General features: G+C 54.1%; 1 pseudogene; it reads right to left on the reverse strand.

Moving 5' to 3' along the window:
- Positions 1–1,489: 1,489 nt before the first annotated feature.
- Positions 1,490–2,164, reverse strand: LOC130143453 (olfactory receptor 14J1-like; annotated as a pseudogene).
- Between the last annotated feature and the right edge of the window lie 3,596 nt (positions 2,165–5,760).

Consider the following 5,760-nt stretch of genomic DNA (forward strand, 5'->3'; position numbering starts at 1 on the left):
GCAAACATGCCTCATCATGTTAATTGTTGTCTAGACAAGCTCGAGCGCATTCCCCTCAGCTAACTGATTGCCGCACATGGTCCTAGTTTCCAGACCACTCCTGCAGCTGGCCGTGCCTCTCCTAGCGGGTTTCCCTGGGTGATCTCCAGAGGTCCCTTCCAATGTCAACGTTCTCTGTCATTCTCTGAGTTTCAAGGACACAAGCAAGACAGAATGAAACGAACAATGCATACCCTTGACCGCAAAGATAGCAGGGTCTATGGAGAGGACCCACGCTGGAGCAGGGCAGAAGTGTGACGAGGAAGGAGCAGCAGCGGTTTCCTGTGCCATCAACCCTCTTCAACATCCCCCCTACACCTCTCAGGGTGTGCTTGTGTAGGTGAATTGGGATCAATGGAGTAATTTAGCCCTGGGAGAAACTGGGGAATGGTCTTCAATGTTTTGGTCATTGTTTCTCACAATCAACATCTTGTTTTAATTGGCAATGAATGAAATTGATCTTTGGCAAGACAACACATCTTTGGCTATGACAGGGATCGGTAAGTAGTCTCTCTGCCTGTACCTTGACCCAGGAGCATCACTGGTTTATTTTCTCCCTTTGTCCTGTTGAGTCAGGGGAGCAGATGAACAGCTGGGTGGCTGGCTGGGTGCTGGCCATGGTTAACCCTCCACAGGACCACATCAGGACTACTGAGCCTACAGTGGTGCTCCGCAGCACAAAAAAGACCCTGCCAGACTGGAGCAAGTCCTGCAGAAGCCAGAAGGATGGTTGGGACCTGGATCATGTTATGGACAAGGAGAGGCTGAGAAACTGGAGTTTATTTGAGATAACATCGAGAGTGAAAGACTGGACCCAGGCCAGTTGGTGGGATTACTGCAGTCAGTGGTTTACTTCACTATTTGTCAAAGCAAAGCCGTGAGGACATGATCTGGCTGGAGGTGTCTGACCACAGCCTTGGCTGAGTGGCCAACTGTGGCAAGAGCTATGGGACTTGTGTGTAACCAGTGACAGGAGGAAAGTGGCTCCATTTACATTTAGAGTTGCAATGGAGTTGGGTATCACTGAGCCACTAAGGATGACAGAGCTGACCATGCAGCAAATGTTCCTCGTAGCGACTGGGGTGTACAACAAGCAAAGGAAACGACTGATGCTTAGGACATCTTGGGGCACCTGGGGCAGCTTCCCCTGGGTATCCAGGGAACATGGCACTGAGCAGAGCCCTGTGTCCCACCCGATTACTGCCTTGCTTCCTTCACCGTGACCCAAGGATTTACACCAGGACACCCTGCCGTGTGCCCCCACCCTGTTATTTGCCCCAACTTTGCACACTCACACAGCTGAGCTCTACACGGGTGCTTTACTCTCTGGGGAACTTGATAGATATCTTCACTACACAAGCCCCTTAAATTACAGAGATGTGACACAGGAGTCCAGCTGCACCATCCTGGATGCAAACGTACAAAAGCCTCTGGGTCAGGCAGGCTGGGTTCATTCCTTTGAGGAAGTGGAGTGCATGCAAACATTCTAGGAGAAACACAATTGTGACATTAAAAGTGCTAAATGCACAGGATGTTCCAGAGATGACCAGGAAATGCCTTGTGAAGAGATTCAGGCAGTCAGTTCTGCTGAGAGACACCTGACTGCATCAGCTTCTTCAGTGCGTCCTTCAGCTCCTGGTTCCTCATGCTGTAGATGAGGGGGTTCACTGCTGGAGGCACCACCAAGTACAGAACTGCCACCACCAGGGATGGGGAGGAGATGGAGGGGGGTTTCAGGTGGGCAAACATGGCAGTGCTGAGAAAGGGAGATCACGGCCAGGTGAGGGAGGCACGTGGAAAAGGCTTTGTGCCGTCCCTGCTCAGAGGGGATCCTCAGCACAGCCCTGAAGATCTGCACATAGGACAGAACAATGAAAACAAAACAGCCAAATAATAAAGAAGCACCAGCCACAATTAGCCCCACTTCCCTGAGGTAGGTGTGTGAGCAGGAGAGCTTGAGGATCTGTGGGATTTCACAGAAGACCTGTCCCAGGGCATTGCCTTGGCAGAGCGGCAGTGACAGTGTATTGGCCGTGTGCAGCGCAGCATTGAGAAACCCACTGGCCCAGGCAGCTGCTGCCATGTGGACACAAGCTCTGCTGCCCAGCAGGGTCCCGTAGTGCAGGGGCTGGCAGATGGCCACGTAGCGGTCATAGGCCATGACGGTGAGGAGAGAACACTCCGCTGAAAGGAAAAAGACAATCAAGTAAAGCTGTGCCGCCCATCCTGGGTAGGAGATGTCCCTGGTGTCCCAGAGGGAGTTGGCCATGGCTTTCGGGAGAGTGGTGGAGATGGAGCCTAGGTCGAGGAGGGAGAGATTGAGGAGGAAGAAGTACATGGGGGTGTGCAGGTGGTGGTCGCAGACTATGGTGGTGATGATGAGGCCATTGGCCATGAGGGCAGCCAGGTAGATGCCCAGGGAGAGCCAGAAGTGCAAGAGCTGCAGCTCCTGCGTGTCTGCCAATGCCAGGAGGAGGAACTGGCGATGGAGCTGCTGTTGGACATCTGCTGCCTCTGGGCATGGGAACCTGCTCAAGGAGGAAAAGTAGTGACAAGTCAGGCAATTCTTCTGTTAAGGCAAGTGAAAGCTGTTTCTCCTAGATGCGCCCCCCGTGCCCCATGCCCCCCCTCTGCCGTTCCTAGGAGAGCTCCCTTCCGAGCCGTGGCTGGAGCTGTGCTGAGTGCTGGCCGAGTGTGCTGTGAGGAGCAGGGGCTGTGCCCGCTGGCTGCCCAGCAGTGAGCCCTGCTCTGCAGCAGGGGCTTCATGGGAACCGTGGGGGCAGGGGCCAGTCCTGGCCTTGCACTGGCTCAGCCCAAACTGCTCCCAGCGCAGAAGGGCCTGTCAGCATCGGCTCTGCCCGTGCAGAGCAACGGCCATGGCCAGAGTCAGGTCAGGAGGGCTTTGTGCTGTGCTCAGGGAGAGCAGAGTGAGTGCTGAGAGGCAAGGGCACTGTCTGTGCCTTAGGGCAGAGGCAGGGACTCTGCTCTCTCCATCCCTCTCCTTCCCAGCTGCCCGGCAATTGCTCCTTTCTTAGATGGAGAGTGATCACACTGCCATGTTACCCTGACAAGCAGCCAGGCACTGCTGAGAGCAGAGGGATCCACTGCAGAGAACAGAATGCCTCATCCCTTACCGAAGGCTCAGCACCACACTGCTATCCAAGGACACCCAGGGCTCACTGTGTGCCCTGGCAGGCACATACATCTTGGGTGGACACCCGAAGTAGGTGGTCAAGTGTCTTGACCATGGCAAGTTCTTGCAGGAGAGTCAGCTCCTTCCCCGGCCTCACAGACTGCATTGCCCACAGCATCATCGGTTAGGGGAAAGCTGGGACACCTCCTTGCCAAGGACATGTCTGCACAGGAGGACCCACAAGGTCTGCGCCTGAGCCGGCAGCTGAAACCCCTCTTGCCAGAGAGCCTGTCTGCAATGCCAATAGCATCTGAGCAAGGCCAGGAGAGAGACAAAGGGACACTCGGGAACTCCTTCCCCTTCCCCAGCCCGGCACACCACCTCCCACACAGCAGCAGTGCAGGGCAGTCACCCTCAGGCTGTGCTCAGCGAGAAATGGCACCGTGGCAGCAGGAGAGATGCACTTCATCCCTACTGCTGCTCTGCTGGACCAGGAGCTGTTGAAACACATGGAACCAACGGTCTAAAGGCTGTGCTGGGTGGGAGAGGAGAGCAGAGGTGTGTTGCTCAGGGAAGGCACCTGCACGGCAGACCATGGCCAGGAGGTGCCCCTATCTGCCCTGCATCAGGGTCCCCCTCAGCATCTCCCCCCCTCCCTGCCCAGGGCTCTGCTGCCTGCAGCTGTCCCTGCCGGCAGCTCTTTCTCTGGCCCCAGGGCTCTTCCCTGCCAGCGCTCACAGAGCCCAGCTCAGCCCCTCTGTGCTTTTGATTGTGTCCTTGACAATGGACATCCCGTGATGCAGGGACACTTTGAAAATCATTGGTCTGTTTCTCTATTGCCTCACCACAGGGGTGACTTTCAACAGTGCTGGCTAACTGGGGAGGTCCAAGAAGGCTGAATGTTAGTCAAGTGCTGCCCACCTACAAGAAGGGTAGGAGGGAGGTTCGGGATAACCAGGAGGTCAGGACCAGCCAGCATGGATGTATGAAAGGCAGGTCCTGCGTGAGGAATCTGATCTCCTGCTGGGACAAAATGACCTGCCTAGTGGATGAGGGAAAGGCTGTGGATGCTGTCTACCTGGACCTTAGGAAAGCCTTTTGGCTGCATCTCCCACTGCATTCTCCTGGAGAAACTGGCTGCTCATGGCTTCGGTGGGTGTTCTCCACGCTGGTTTTGAGCTGGCTGGACAGCCAGGCCCCAAGAGGGGGAGTAAATGGAGTGAATTCAGGTGACAACAGCCCATAAGGAGTGGTGTTCCCCAGGGCTCAGTGTTGGGGCCAGTCCTGCTTCAGAACTTTATTAATGATCTGGCTTGAGTGCACCCTCAGTGAGTTTGCATACAACACCAAATTGAGTGGCAGTGTTGATCTCCATGAGGGCAGTAAACCTCTGCAGAGGGATCTGCACTGGTTGGATCATTTGGATGAGTCCAGTTGTATGAAGTTCAACCAGGAGAAGTGCCAGTTCTGTACGTGGGTCACAACAGCCCCCCACAACGCTACAGGCTTGGGCCAGAGTGGCTGGAAGGCAGCCTGGTGGGGAAGTACCCTGAGGGTGCAGGTTGACAGATGGTTGAGCATGAGCCAGCAGTGTGCCCGGGTGGCCAAGAAGGCCCATATCATCGTGTCTGCTATCAGAAACAGTGTGGCCAGCAGGACCAGGGCAGTGATGGACCCCCTGTACTCGGCACTGCTGAAGCCACACCTTGAACACTGTGTTTCCATTTTGGGCCGCTCACTTCAACAGTAATGTTGAGGTGGTTTAGTATGTCCAGAGAAGGGCAACAAAGGTGGTGAAGGGTCTGGAGCCCTGCACTGTTGAAGAGCACCTGAGGGGACTTAGGTCGTACAGTGTGGAGAAGAGGAACCACAGGGGGGATCTTTCTGCCTGAAAGGATGTTGTAGACTTGAAAGGTTGGGTTGTAGACCTGAAAGGTGGGGTAGGTCTCTTCTCCCAGGTAAGAAGTGACAGAACAAGAGGAATATGCCTCAATTTACACCAAGAGAGCTTTAGATGGGATATGAGGAAAAACATCTTCACTGCAAGGATGGTCAGGCATTGGAACAGGCTGCCCAGGGAGCTGGTGGAATCACCAGCCCTGGAGGTGTTTCAAAAGTACATAGATGCAGTGCTTCGGGACATGATTTAGTGATGGGATTGGCCGTCCTGTGGTAACGGTTGGATTTGATTCTCTTTAAGGTCTTTTTCAACCTAAATGATTCTCTGTTCCTATGCCTCTATGATATTGCAAGCCTAGCTAGACCAGTTACTGAGCAAGTTGCTCTAGCTGACCCTGCCTCAGTTGGAGGGCTGGATTCGATGATCTCCAGCGGTCAGTCCAACCTGGAAAAAAAAGCCATATATATGAAAGATCATATATCATGTGTATGTCAACACAACTAGGGAAGTTCATGTGAAGAATGTTTCTCCACTCAAATGGCTTGTGGGAAATGCACTTGAAAAATCTGAAAGAAACAAGGCTGCTTTTCTGTGGCCAGGTCATGGGTTAGAATGAGGGTGACAGAGGGGTGTGTTATGAGGAGGACAGCTGATTCTCAGGAACTCCTCATGCAGGAGGACATGCCTG

This window comes from Falco biarmicus, unplaced genomic scaffold, assembly GCF_023638135.1.
Source record: "Falco biarmicus isolate bFalBia1 unplaced genomic scaffold, bFalBia1.pri scaffold_30, whole genome shotgun sequence".
Lineage (NCBI taxonomy): Eukaryota > Metazoa > Chordata > Aves > Falconiformes > Falconidae > Falco > Falco biarmicus.